Raw genomic sequence first — 16,077 nt, forward strand, 5'->3', positions numbered from 1 at the left:
AATTCTTAGCATTTGGTGTATAGGTTAGAAATATTGCTAGATATAACAGAGAATAGAACTTGCCAATAAAAATTACACCCAAAGAAGATTTTGGTATAGCTTTAGACATTTGATTTTTTTTTAACTTTTTTTTATAATCTTTTAAAAAAATTTATTTATTTTATTTACTTTATTTTTGGCTGTGTTGGGTCTTCGTTGTTGCACGTGGGCTTTCTCTAGTTGTGAGCGGGGGCTACTCTTCGTTGCAGTGCGCAGGCTTCTCATTGCGGTGGCTTCTCTTGTTGCAGAGCACGGGCTCTAGGTGCACGGGCTTCAGTAGTTGTGGCTCATGGGTTCAGTAGCTGTGGCTCACAGGCTCTAGAGTGCAGGCTCAGTAGTTGTGGCTCATGGGCTTAGTTGCTCCGTGGCATGTGGGATCTTCCCGGACCAGGGCTCGAACCCATGTCCCCTGCATTGGCAGATGGATTCTTAACCACTGCGCCACCAGGGAAGCCCTAGACATTTGATTTTAATGTGTATGTAGATTGTTTTGACCTTGGCACTTTGTAGAAGTTTATATTGTACTAACTTTCTATTTCTACTGTTTTAGGCACGTGGTACTTGACTTTGGTCTGTGTATTAGTCAGCTCAGGCTGCTATAACAAAGTACCATACACTGGGGGACTTAAACAACAGATGATTATTTCTCACAGGGACTTAAACAACAGATGTTTATTTCTCACAGTTCTGGAGGATGGGAAGTCCAAGATCAAGATGCTGGCAGATTCAGTTTGTGGCATGGACCTTATTCTTTGCTTGTAGATGTCTGCCTTCTCACTATATCCTCACATGCAGAGAGAGGAAGCTCTGGCATCTCTTCCTTTTCTTATAAGGGCACTAATCCCATCATGAGCACTCTACCCTCATGACCATGTCTAAACCTAATAACCTCCCAAAAGCCCCTCCTCCTAATATCATCACATTGAGGGGTAGGGATTCAACATATGAATTTTGGGGGGACACAAACATTCAGTCTATGACAATCTTCAACTGTAACTTATGGAGGCTTGATGCACAGGTAAGTGATAGTTCTAAGATTCATGAAGTACTTCAGGATTTAAAAACAAAAACAAAAACAAAAAAAACAAACAACTACCCATGGGCTATTTGCTTCCTTATCAAGAGTGTACAGAGACATATTAGGTGTCAAGTGTGTGCAGGGCTATGAGACCGTAGGCTTATGGGAACCAGAGTTTCTTGGCAAGAGCACACAGGCAAAGTGGGCCTGGACAAAGGTGAATAGATCCTAGCAAATAGACTGTGAATTGTCATCATCAAATAACAACCACTTAGGGGGCCAGAACCAAACCTGTGAGCAGGTTTCAGAAATGGTCTTAGAGTGCAGACTGATACAGATTTTTACGCACTTAGCTTTTCCTAAGCACATTGGTTGAGGTGTGATATATTAACTGCACTAGGGGTCCCTATTTTCTGTGCCGTCTCTATCTATGCCCTTTGATAGTGTTTTCCCTATCTGATTCTGCAGTTGCTCACATGACTTTCTTCAGCCAATGGGATAGTAGCAGACACAATACAAGCAGAGGTTTGGAAATGTATTTGAGTGATTCTACTTCCTCTCTTGAAATCCTGCCATTGTCATGAAAACAAGTCTGTGTAGTTTGCTAAAGGATAAGAGACCACATGAAGCAGAAATGAATCACCCCAATAATACTAGCTTAGACCACCTGGCTGCTGCTCTACTTTTTCAGTTGACCACAGACATATGGAGGAATCCAAATGAGAACAGCTAAACACAACTCAACAAAACAGTTAAACTGATATGTAGTTTCATAATAAGTAATATTGTCTTAAGCCTCTACAGTTTAGGATGATTTGTTACACAGTGATAACTGACTGATACAAGAAGCAAAGTTCCAAAGATAGAGAAAAGAGGTTCTTTAGGGGCCTTTTAAGTATTTTTGGCCATACCTCTGCCCTTGTAATTGGTTCTGTTGAATTGCAAGGCAGCTGAGATTTTGGGTTTATATTCTTAGTTTCAGGCCCAAGTAGTCAGTGCTAGATAGACTGACACAAATTCAGCTGAATCTTCCTTAGAGGATTAGAGGGGGAAAAGCATAATTGAGAAAAAGACATTGGAGGAAGAAACACATTTTTGAGGCCTGGAACATTGCATGGCACTGTTCTTTATTAGGACCCTGAGGGCTCAGTCTTAAGAAATATAAATAGTTGCTTCATATTAGGAATCTGGTAAGGATGATTTTTCCAGCTAAATGTGGAGACAAGATGAAAACTTAATTAGGAGGCTTTTAAAAAAATGCCTAAGCCATTTCATAACAAAGAAAATACCCATTGAGGTATAAGGCTGAAAATGCCTGGTCACAAGAATTTGTGGGTGCTGTCTCATCATCTCATCATCATCATCTCATCTCATCTCATCTCATCATCTCATCTATCATCAGATAGAATTGATACTAAGTTCAACAAATTGAGTGAACAAAAATCAATAGATTTTGAATGTACTCGAAAGGATAAAAAGGCACCCTGAATGAGGCCAGGTGACTGGGGCTGACTCCACTGTAAATTCCTAATCATTGCAAGAAAGCAGCATACACATCTGGATGCACTAGATTATGGTGCAGTAACACACAACTCCAAATCTCAGGGCTCTTCAAACAACACAACACAACAGAACACAACACAACTTTACAGTATTTCTTTCACTTGCTAAATGTTCTACATGGGTTAGAGGGCCTCTGCTTATTGCAGTCTTTCAGGGATGTAGGCTGATAGGCACTCCATCTCAACACATCCATAATCACCAAGGCATGATCACCAAATGTAAAAAGGGAATATGGTGAATTACATACTGGCCTTAGCGCTACCACATGGAAGGAACATATGGCACTTCCATTCATGTCTTACTGGTTTAAGCAAGTCACACTGGAGAAGGAAATACCATCGTCTGTTTTGCCTGGGAGGAGAGAGGAAGCAGAACACACTTTAATATCTTCCACAGTTGTTCTATGAAACACAATATTTGATTCAGTCTTCTTTTTATGTGCAAAATACATTTATTCTCACCCCAAGGAAGACAACCAAAAAGCCCCACAGAGTAAGGAAACCAAATGCAAAGTCTAGGGTATCTAGTGATGTGCTGTAGTCTCTACAGCAGGTTTAGAAATGGTGCTTTTTGATCCAGAGACTTTAAGACTAAAGTGGTAGATTTTCTCTTCATTACACATCCAATACTCAGTGATGGTTTCGGGATAGGGTAACTGCTGTAAACATTCCCACTCAGAAAGGGGATGATTGGGAGACACACAAGAGAATAATTCTAAAAATCCCACCGGATAGACATTTTGAGAGCCCTTCCACTGGGAGTGAGCACTAGCCGTCTTACAGTGTGTGCTCAGTTAGCGTATCTCATAGCCTCCATCCACCTCTTTACTCTCTCTGTCCTGAGAAGTTAGAGTGGCATATCACTGATAATTTTGGAAAAATAAATTAGGGATGATTAAGTCAGCTCTACCCCTCTTCCTCATGGGAGTGAGCGGTCTTTAGGAAGCAGACATTCACCTCTGTGCTGTCAGGCTATCCCTCATTAGGCGCCCTGTCCTCCTACCTGTCAGGTGAGATGTCTACCCCGATTCAGCGTTGCCTAATGGATAAGGTCAGCATGCCAACTACTGCGATTCAGATAGCAGGTCTATTTAGCTACACAACTAAGCTACACGCTTAGCCTGTATCAAAATAACAGTCATATTTTGATTCTATCACTGACCTACTTTTTTTTCTCAATTTTCTCAGATGGGAATGATTAAACAGGTTTCTCTCAGAGAATTCAACAGTTGGGTTTTCTATTTCAGAAATCCCTGGTAGCCTTATGTTGGAATGTCTTTATCGTCAGTATTTATGTTCTTTTCCTTAATTGCTTCGATCTGTTTGTCTTATTGTATTCATTCATGGTTATTTTTCAGGACTTAATGTTGGAAATTATATTTTAGCATGCATATTCTATTTCTGTTTCTAATTATTTTTAGTTCTATAATAGTGTTATTTTCGTACTAAATGGATTTTTCTGCAGACTTCTCTTTTATGTTATTTTGCTGATATTTGAATATAGTCCAGATAGAGAAGAGAGATTAGTTCATTTCTGCAGATCTTGACCAAGTGAATAAGGGAGATGAGAGAGGTGGAAGAGTAAAGATAACTCCTACAAGCCTGGCTTGAATAACTGAGTGGTACTAATCGCTGATATAGAGATTTCAGCAGGAGGAAAATATTTTGATTCCAGAAATAAATTCCTTCTGCACATTGGACATGATTGCTTTTCCAGCAACACCTCAGACCTGAAGAATTAGGAATTTTCACAGGACAGACCTGAGTGGGTCTTCAGTGGGAGGGAAGGGAATTTAAGAGACATAAACACTGAGTTTCAACAGAGAGGGTTTCCAGAATGTTAGGAAGCAGTGCTAAAAAATGATTGGAAGAGTGACAAAGACTAACTTAATACGTTCCATGCTTATCTTTTTAAATGTCTTTTAAGTATCCTTTTGAGGGGATAAATGGTTGGACACTAAGTGGTTTTCAATATTTTGCCATTTTAAATAATACTCTTATGAGTATATAAATATAGATGTCTTTTTTTTTCTCTTGGAAAAATTTTTACATAGAATAAAGTTCCCATAAGGAGGGTTTATTTAGTAGAATAATGAATACAATTTCTTTTACTTTGTAATGGCAAATTGTTTTCCTAAAGATTGCACAATTTATGTTGCCAGCAACACTGTGTGGGTATATATTGTCAACCTTGCACTACCTGATTTTAAAAGCAATAATTAGGCACTTCCCTGGTAGTCCAGTGGTTAAAACTCTGTGCTCCCAATGCAGGGGGTGCAGGTTTGATCCCTGGTTGGAACTAAGATCCCGCATGCCTCATGGCATGGTCAATAAATAAATAAATAAATAAATAAATAATAAAAGCCATAATTAATAATTATTATTAGGCAAAAGCTAGCAGATAATTTTAAAGGCAATAATTGTTATTAGGCATAAATATTTTATTGTTTTAAAATATTGCATATTTTTGTTACCGGTGAGACCTTTAATATTTTATTTATTTACTCATATTTCCTTTTATGTTAATTACTCATCCATATTTTTGGTCAATTAAGTGTCTGCCTTATCATTTTAGTTTTGGTTGTTCCCTAAAAAGTTTTAGTTTTTGTGTAGTTAAATTTGTTAACTGTTTTCTTTTGTTGTTTCTATTATATTCTAACCTTAAAAAGTCATCACCTCACCAAAGATCTGATAAATATAAATTTCTCTTTTAGTTTTCTATGATTTAATGGATTTATAAAAGGAAATGTACTCATTGATCCAATAGAAAATATTGTAGTGTATAATGTGAGGTATATCTCTACATTTTGTGTTTTGCGAAATTTTTAACCGTTAATGCTGTGAGAGATTTTTATAGTAATAAGAGCAGTCTAGGAATCAGTGGTTTGCTATTTCTAGAGCGGGGACCATATACTGGGCACTCACCCTGTTGTGGGTGTCAAGTTTCAAATGGATTGAATTGGAAGATGTTTTAAGAACTCTTTCGAACTTGAGGTTCACAGAAAAGATGAGTTTAGAAGGGAAAATAAATGTGTCTATTTCTTATTTATGGGAGATTTCCTAAGAAGAATAAACTCTTCATTGCTGTCCGAATGATTACTAACAGAGGATTGTGATGAAAGGTAATTAAAAAAAAACTAAACTAATGATTTCTTTTATTAGAAAGTAATTTTCTTTTAAGAAGAAGTAATCTGCCTAAAGTCACAAATCAAACTCCTCACACTTGATCTGATGTTTGTCTTTATAAGAGACTCTTTGAAATACTCATCATTATCCCCGACTGCTTGATTTGCCACAGAGAACTGGTTAGTGATGTATCTTCTGGTCATTTAGAGAGTAAAACTTCTTTGGTCCTCTAATGAATTCTTTCTCTTAGTCAGGTACAAACCTCTCTTCAGTGGAAAATAGTACTCAACCGTCCACAGTCTGAAGCAGTTCCTGACAGAATTTTTTTTACAACCACTTTAAATTCCACGTAGAGTGCCATTGCACCATGCCTGTATTTCCTGTATCTGGAAGCAGGATGGGGCAAAAGATAAGATAATTTACTTGTTGGAGACCACTGTGATGTAAGAAGCACTAGTTATTATCTCCCTTTACCAACAAAAAAACCTGAGTTTTGAAAGGCTAAGATCTGATCTTTGCTGTCAGTAGCAGAATAATTTATTTTATTGAACAAACATTTATATAGTGGTTATTACATGCCAGATAATAACAACCCTATTATGAGATGAGTATTATTTTTATCCTGATTTTAAGATGAGGAAGCTGGGGCTCAGAGAGGTTAACGTGGCTAGCACAAGTAACACAGCTAGTAGGTGACAGAGCCAGGATACAAAGCCAGGCAGTCTGGCTCTGGAGAGTGTATTGCTCACCACCTAGTAAGGCCAGAACTGGGAACAAAATCTCCTGACTTGTGATTTAGTCCTTTTTCCAGTAAACTAGGTAAGTACACATTGATTCAGTTATCTATTGAGTAACAAAAGCCAGATCCACATTTCTGTCCAATGAAACGCCTCTATCAAGTTTTCATCAAGCATTCTTACCAATCATACCCCTTGCACTTGATCTGTTGCTGGTTTTTATAAGTGACTCCACTACAAAAGAAAAGCAAAATTAATTCTCCTCTGTAAGGAGCTGAACCATTGGTTCATGAAGTCCTAACGTACTGAAAATTTGCACCTGAAGTACTGAAAATTTGCCTTCTTTAAAGGATACAGTTGTTAAATTAGGATTTCTTGCTTGGCTGCTTCAAAAAGATAAAAAAGGAAACCAGACACAAATGTGGTCAATCTAAAAGGGATCGGAAGATCCCAATGCTTTCTCTCTTACAGGCAGTTGAAGGACAACACCAGCTCTGTTCTCATCAGTGTACTTGTTCACAGAGGATACTAGGGCAAGGTCAACCCCTGAAAAACCAAGAGAAATAAAAAGAGTTCCTAACACTATATTATGTCACAGACTATGCAAGAGAGTTCAGATAATCAGTACAATGATTTTTTTCCCACTTCTACTTTAATCTGGATTTGATTGCTGCAACTATAAAGTATCAACTAGCTTAGAGAGGGAGCCATGAGGTTATGAATATTATCCTCTAGACAGATTCCACTGGATTCCTCACTTCCTTCTTGAATGAAGTGCAAATCTGAAAGCATTATGCTAAAATGTATCATCAGCTCAGGTTTCTTTGAAATATTTAATTTTTAGGTTTTTCTGATATAAACAATAGGAGAAAATGGAACACTAGTTAAAATGTCAATGATTGTAACATCCCAGAGGTACCAGTATTGTTATTACAATAGCATACCCTCTCCTTGTAGTAAAAGATTTACTTCACTGTATAATGAGCTCAAGCATTTCTTTAACCAGAACTTTGAGCTGCTTCCTTAGGAGAAATGCAGCATATGGTTTTCCTCTTCCACTTTTTAATATTTTGGTCTCCGGTGAATCCGCATACAAAGGCTTCTTTCCTTTAGCTGGAGTCCACAAATGAAAGCCTTTTCTTTTTCTGATTGTAGATTAGCCTGCCAAGAAACAAACACGAGCTGGAGAACATCACTTTAATTTATTGATGGGATACAGATGACAAGGAAGCCCGTCCTCTTCTAGGCTTTTGGGAACGCTGCAGGCTGACCCAGCACAGCCGAGTTCCTACGGCAAAGACAGATTTTGCCAAAAACCGAAGCCAATAGTCATTGCAAACCTCTGAACCAAAACATTCCTTTAGTGCTTGAATTTCCTTATAATTTGTGTCGATTCCCTTTTTGTCAATGAAGCTAGCAGTGGATAACTAGCTTAGTGCAATCAGACAAAACAACTGTGCCATTCATTCAGTAATTAGATGATAGCCTTACTGCATGCTTTATGGTTTCCGTTCTTCATTCTTTCCTTTCTTTTCAAGTCCTTGGAGACAAACTCTGGGATGTTTGGCAAAGCAGAGGCCCTGGTTGAAAAATATCCTGTCCTTTTTTATTTTAGGGTTGCTAATAAGTTCTATTCTCAGAGGCAAAACATTAGATGCACACAGTGGGAGGATCGGCCAAGTTAAAAAAAAAAAAAGGTTTGGTTCTTCTGTATATTTCTTTTTGCCTCGCTTTACAGTTTTGCCTTTCTCGAGACAGAAGACGGTTTTCCTCTTCTTTTATCTATCAGTACGCAAATGAATTTGATACTCGAGCTAAATGCTTATAGCAGATCTTACATAAATCACTTTTTAAACTTTCAGACATAAAAATTTTATGAGACGTGAAGCAGACAGAAAGATAGGAAAAAGAAAGGGAGAGGAGGGCCGCATGATTAGCATTAACCCGCTTTGAAGTGTGCACAGCAGATTACATTTCTGCCTGGTAAATTGGGCTAAGCATTGTTGTTGTACTAATGCTTTTGCTTCTTTTTTTCAAACTTTTGTTTGTTTGTTTATTTCCTAAACCATAAGTAGAGAAGGGAGGAAAAGCTCCTACGAGAAAACAGGGATGGTATTTCGGGTTTTGTTGCCCTCACTGGCTTGAAGATGTAGTAGTGTCAACATCCACAAAAAGGTGCCGTTGGCTGCCTTCCCTGAAGATTATCTGGCCCTGTTGGTCAGGAGTCTTGGTTGCAGGGGATATAGACTGAGCTACTTGAAGGAAAAGGGAACATTTTTTTGGCTGCTCTACCTACACTACAGAAGGATAGGAAAGGGGTATCTTGAGGGGTGACTGGAATCAGGGACCTAAAGCCTTATCAGGAATTTTCCTTCTCCTTCTACTTCTCATCTCTGCTTCTCCTTTGGCTTGATCTCTCTCTCTCTCTCTCTCTCTCTATTTTTCCTGGGCCACCTGGAACCGCAGCTAGAAATGTGTTAAAAGATAATAATCTAAAAAATAATACAAATGAATCTATATACGAAACAGAAACAGACTCAGACACAGGAAACAAATTTATGGTTACCAAAGGGGAGGGATAAATTAGGAGTACGGAATTAACAGATACACACTACTATATATAAAATAGATAAGCAACAAGGATTTACTGTATAGCACAGGGAACTATATTCAACATCTTCTAATACCCTATAATGGAATATAATCTGAAAAAAATATCAATATATAACTGAATCACTTTGCTGTATACCTGAAACTAACACCATATTGTAAATCAACTATACTTCAATAAAAAAACTAAAGTATATTAAACATCTTAAGAGTTTATGTGAGCAAAACTCAATTGGAATAGGGCAGTACCAAACCAGAAGTGGTTAGAAGTACTCCTCCAACAGCAGCTCAGGGAAAGACTTTTATAGACAAAAGGCAGAAGCAAAGTAAGGAAATTTTTGGTTGGCTAAATCTTAAAGCCTGGTTGGCTGTTTGTGATTTGCTGTCTTTAGGTTTCAATTTCATAACCTTGTGGCATTACAGGCTTAGGTTTTGGTTTATTTATATGGCCCTCCTCAGTCTAATGACTTCCTTGTTTAATTAATTTAACAATGGACAATGGAATTTTTGGCCTCAATTACAGTTCTTAGATCAAATTGTTGAAAAAAACTACTCTCTTCTCAAACTTTGGTTTACCCAGGGACATACTTTGATTTGCCTGGTTTGAGGCTTTTCCTTCCTCTTGGAACAATCATTTTGGACATTGGGATGAAGCTTTATAACTGGTCCAGTCTAGGTCACAAGCCCATTCTTTATCCTGAGGCTAAGGGCATGGGCCATGTATCCAGAAGAAGGTAAGAAGGGCTGAGCAGACAAAAATAAGAGCCACTAGAAATTTTGTCTATGTTCCTCAGTTTGTCCACTTGAAAAGCATATTTGTATTTGGGAATGCCGTGAGTTGAGATTCTCTCCTGACAATATACTAAAAGTGACTATACCAGGTAGATCTTAGTTGTACCATTGCGGGAATGGGTTGGGTGCTGGTGGTGGTCAATTGAATTGCAAAGGAAATGACGTTTATGGTTCTTTGTCTGACATATGAGCACAAAAAAATTTTATGATTGCATTGGGGATAAGCTCCCTTTCTACTCCAAGGAATATTTGAGAGTTTTCTTAAGTATTACCCATGGAAAAATAGTACATTACTGTTAAATGAAAGTCAAATTTTTCTCATTGTTAAAATGGAAAACAAGTCAGCTTGAAGGTGGGGTGTAGTGTGTAGGGTGTGAAAGGGAACATAAAACTGTCCCCTTGCTCCAGAATAGGGAGCAGCAACCTTTTTCTGTAGATGGCTACATAATAAATATTTTTGCCTTTGCAGGGTAGCCAGTCTTTACTTCAACTACACAATTCTACACATGCTCTTCAAGTGGGAAAGCAGCTATAGACAATCTGTAAATGAATAGGCATGGCTGTATTCCAACAAAACTTTATTTACAAATGCAGCATGTGGGCTGTAGTAGTTTATTGACTCTGACATGTACAATATAGGCCTAAGAGATGTGTAAAGTAAAATATTAAGTAAATGCTATGCATTACTAGCATTTTGAATGTTCTTGAGCAACCTAAGAGTAGATTTGCAGAAGTAGCTGGGTCAGAAGCTTGGTATTAAATAAATATGTTTAAAATGGTAATTCTTAAGTAAAACATAACCCCAATTAAACTACTTACATTACTGAAAAGTGCTTGCAGATTCACTGTTTATTCTATGATGTTAAACAATTTTTCAAGAATGAATATAGCAGAAGGCATCAGAGCCCCTGGATGATTTCATGGAGTAGAGCCACTCACCCACTCTGAACCACTTGCCCGCCTCCAGAAAGTGATGTGAAAGAGAAGGCCCAGGTGGAAGAGCATCAGCACAGGGGCACACTTTTCTCCTGGTGCAGGAAGGAGAACAGGAAGCCGTGTGGCTGACAGGGTCTTGTTGCTCTGGCCAGGTGTCAGGCCTGAGTCTCTGAGGTGGGTGAGCTGAGTTCAGGACATTGGTCCACCAGGGACCTCCTGGCTTCACGTAATATCAATCGGCGAGAGCTTTCCTAGAGATCTCCATCTCAATGCTAAGACCCAGCTCCACTCAACAACCAGCAAGCTACAGTGCTGGACACCCTATGCCAAACAACTAACAAGACAGGAACACAATCCCACAATTAGCAGAGAGGCTGCCTAAAATCATAATAAGTTCACAGACACCCCAAAACACATGACCGGATGTGGTCCTGCCCACAAGAAAGACAAGATCCAGCCTCATCCACCAGAACACAGGCACCAGTCCCCTCCACAAGGAAGACTACACAACCCACTGAACCAACCTTACCCACTGGGGCAGACACAAAAAACAATGGGAACTACAAACTTGCAGCCTGTGAAAAGGAGACCCCAAACACAGTAAGTTAAGCAAAATGAGAAGACAGAGAAATACACAGCAGATAAAGGAGCAAGGTAAAAACCCACCCGACCAAACAAATGAAGAGGAAATATGCAGTCTACCTGAAAAAGAATTCAGAGTAATGATAATAAAGAGGATCCAAAATCTTGGAAATAGAAGGGAGAAAATACAAGAAATGTTTAACAAGGACCTAGAAGAACTAAAGAGCAAACAAACAATGATGAACAACACAATAAATGAAATGAAAAATTCTCTAGAAGGAAGCAATAGCAGAATAACTGAGGCAGAAGAACGGATAAGTGACCTGGAAGATAAAATAGTGGAAATAACTACCGCAGAGCAGAAAAAAAGAAAAAAGAATGAAAAGAATTGAGGACAGTCTCAGAGACCTCTGGGACAATATTAAATGCGCCAGCATTAGAACTATAGGGGTCCCAGAAGAAGAAGAGAAAAAGAAAGGGACTGAGAAAATATTTGAAGAGATTATAGTTGAAAACTTCCCTAATATGGGAAAGGAAATAGTCAATCAAGTTGAGGATGCACAGAGAGTCCCATACAGGATAAATCCAAGGCGAAACATGCCAAGACATATATTAATCAAACTATCAAAAATTAACTACAAAGAAAAAATATTAAATGCAGCAAGGGAAAAACAACACATAACATACAAGGGAATCCCCATAAGGTTAACATCTGATCTTTCAGCAGAAACTCTGCAAGCCAGAAGGGTGTGGCAGGACATATTTAAAGTGATGAAAGGGAAACACCTACAACCAAGATTACTCTACCCAGCAAGGATCTCATTCAGATTCAATGGAGAAATTAAAACCTTTACAGACAATCAAAAGCTAAGAGAATTCAGCACCACCAAACCGGCTTTACAGCAAATGCTAAAGGAACTTCTCTAGGCAGGAAACACAAGAGAAGGAAAAGACCTACAATAACAAACCCAAAACAATTAAGAAAATGGTAATAGGAACATGCATATCGAAAATTACCTTAAATGTAAATGGATTAAATGTTCCAACCAAAATACAAAGACTGGCTGAATGGATACAAAAACAAGACCCGTATATATGCTGTCTACAAGAGACCCACTTCAGACCTAGGGACACATACAGACTGAAAGTGAAGGGATGGAAAAAGATATTCCACGCAAATGGAAATCAAAAGAAAGCTGGAGTAGCAATTCTCATATCAGACAAAATAGACTTTAAAATAAAGACTATGACCAGAGAGAAAGAAGGACACTACATAATGATCAAGGGATCAATCCAAGAAGAAAATATAACAATTGTAAATATTTATGCATCCAACATAGGAGCACCTCAATACATACGGCAAATGCTAACAGCCATAAAAGGGGAAATCGACAGTAACACAATAAGAGTAGGGGACTTAAACACCCCACTTTCACCAATGGACAGATCATTCAAAATGAAAATAAATAAGGAAACACAAGCTTTAAATGGTACATTAAATAGGATGGACTTAATTGATATTTATAGGACATTCCATCCAAAAACAACAGAATACACTTTCTTCTCAAGTGCTCATGGAATATTCTCCAGGATAGATCATATCTAGGATCACAAATCAAGCCTTGGTAAATTTAAGAAAACTGAAATCATATCAAGTATCTCTTCTGACCACAATGCTATGAGACTAGATAGCAATTACAGGAAAAAATCTGTAAAAAATACAAACACATGGAGGCTAAACAGTACACTACTAAATAACCAAGAGATCACTGAAGAAATCAAAGAGGAAATCAAAAAATACGTAGAAACAAGTGACAATGAAAACACGATGACCCAAAACCTATGGGATGCAACAAAAGCAGTTCTAAGAGGGAATTTTATAGCAATACAGTCCTACCTCAAGAAAGAAGAAAAATCTCAAATAAAAAATCTAACCTTACACGTAAAGCAATTAGAGAAAGAAGAACAAAAAAAATCCAAAGTTAGCAGAAGGAAAGAAATCATAAACATCAATCAGAAATAAATGAAAAAGAAATGAAGGCAACAATAGCAAAGATAAATAAAACTAAAAGCTGGTTTCTGAGAAGATAAACAAAATTGATAAACCATTAGCCAGACTCATCAAGAAAAAAAGGGACAAGACTCAAATCAATAGAATTAGAAATGAAAAAGGAGAAGTAACAACTGACACTGCAGAAATACAAAGGATCATGAGGGATTACTACAAGCAACTATATGCCAATAAAATGGACAACCTGGAAGAAATCAACAAATTCTTAGAAAAGCACAACCTTCTGAGACTGAACCAGGAAGAAATAGAAAATATAAACAGACAAATCACAAGCACTGAAATTGAAACTGTGATTAAAAATTTTCCAACAAACAAAAGCCCAGGACCAGATGGCTTCACAGGTGAATTCTACCAAACAATTAGAGAAGAGTTAACACCTATCCTTCTCAAACTCTTCCAAAATATAGCAGAGGGAGGAACACTCCCAAACTCATTCTACGAGGCCACCGTCACCCTGATACCAAAAACAGACAAAGATGTCACAAAGAAAGAAAACTACAGGCCAATATCACTGATGAGCATAGATGCAAAAATCCTCAACAAAATACTAGCTAACAGAATCCAGCAGCACATTAAAAGGTTCCTACTCCATGATCAAGTTGGGTTTATCCCAGGAATGCAAGGATTCTTCAATATATGCAAATCAATCAATGTGATACACCATAGTAACAAATTGAAGGAGAAAAACCACATGATCATCTCAATAGATGCAGAGCAAGCTTTCAACAAAATTCAACACCCATTTATGATAAAAACCCTCCAGAAAGTAGGCATAGAGGGAACTTACCTCAATATAATAAAGGCCATATATGACAAACCCACAGCCAACATTGTTCTCGATGGTGAAAAACTGCAACCATTTCCACTAAGATCAGGAACAAGACAAGGTGGCCCACTCTCACCACTATTATTCAACATAGTTTTGGAAGTTTAGCCACAGCAATCAGAGAACAAAAAGAAATAAAAGGAATCCAAATCGGAAAAGGAGAAGTAAATCTGTCACTGTTTGCAGATGACATGATACTATACATAGCAAATCCTAAAGATGCTACCAGAAAACTAGTAGAGCTAATCAATGAATATGGTAAAGTAGCAGGATACAAAATTAATGCACAGAAATCTCTTGCATTCCTATACACTAATGATGAAAAATCTGAAAGAGAAATTAAGGAAAAACTTCCATTTACCATCGCAACAAAAAGAATAAAATCTCTAGGAATAAACCTACCTAAGGAGCCAAAAACCTGTATGCAGAAGACTATAAGACACTGATGAAAGAAATTAATGATACAAACAGATGGAGAGATATACCACATTCTTGGATTGGAAGAATCAACATTGTGAAAATGACTATACTACCCAAAGCAATCTACAGATTCAATGCAATCCCTTTCAAACGACCAATGAAATTTTTCACAGAACTAGAACAAAAAATTTCACAATTTGTATGGAAACACAAAAGATCCCAAATAGCCAAAGCAATCTCGAGAAAGAAAAACGGAGCTGGAGGAATCAGGCTCCCAGACTTCAGACTATACTACAAAGCTACAGTAATCAAGACAGTATGGTACTGGCACAAAAACAGAAATATAGATCAATGGAACAGGATAGAAAGCTCAGAGATAAACCCACGCACATATGGTCACCTTATTTTTGATAAAGGAGGCAAGAATATACAGTGGAGAAAAGACAGCCTCTTCAATAAGTGGTGCTGGGAAAACTGGACAGCTACATGTAAAAGAATTAAATTAGAACACTCCCTAACACCATACACAAAGATAAACTCAAAGTGGATTAAAGACCTAAATGTAAGTCCAGACACTATAAAACTCTTAGAGGAAAACATAGGCAGAACACTCTATGACATAAATCACAGCAAGATCCTCTTTGACCCACCTCCTAGAGAAAGGGAAATAAAAACAAAAATAAACAAATGGGACCTAATGAAACTTAAAAGCTTTTGCACAGCAAAGGAAACCATAAACAAGACAAAAAGACAACCCTCAGAATGGGAGAAAATATTTGCAAATGAAGCAACTGACAAAGGATTAATCTCCAAAATATACAAGCAGCTCATGCATCTCAATATCAAAAAAACAAACAACCCAATCCAAAAATGGGCAGAAGGCCTAAATAGACATTTCTCCATAGAAGACCTACAGATTGCCAACAAACACATGAAAGAATGCTCAACATCACTAATCATTAGAGAAATGGAAATCAAAACCACAATGAGGTATCACCTCTTGGTCAGAATGGCCATCATCAAAAAGTCTAGAAACAATAAATGCTGAAGAGGGTGTGCAGAAAAGGGAACCCTCTTGCACTGTTGGTGGGAATGTAAATTGATACAGTCACTATGAAGAACAGTATGGAGTTTCCTTAAAAATTAAAAATAGAGGTACCATATGACCCAGCAATCCCACTACTGGGCATATACCCTGAGAAAACCAGAACTCAAAAAGAGTCATGTACCACAATGTTCATTGCAGCTCTATTTACAATAGCTAGGACATGGAAGCAACCTAAGTGTCCATCGACAGATGAATGGATAAAGAAGATGTGGCACATATATACAATGGAATATTACTCCACCCTAAAAAG

The 16,077-nt window shown here is 37.7% G+C and overlaps 1 long non-coding RNA gene across 1 annotated transcript in view; it reads left to right on the plus strand.

Annotated features, from left to right (window-relative positions):
• Positions 1 to 16,077, plus strand: part of LOC118884196 — a 118,687-nt gene that overhangs the window by 31,686 nt on the left and 70,924 nt on the right. The window lies entirely within an intron of this gene.

Source organism: Balaenoptera musculus, chromosome 18, assembly GCF_009873245.2.
Source record: "Balaenoptera musculus isolate JJ_BM4_2016_0621 chromosome 18, mBalMus1.pri.v3, whole genome shotgun sequence".
NCBI classification, from domain to species: Eukaryota; Metazoa; Chordata; class Mammalia; order Artiodactyla; family Balaenopteridae; genus Balaenoptera; species Balaenoptera musculus.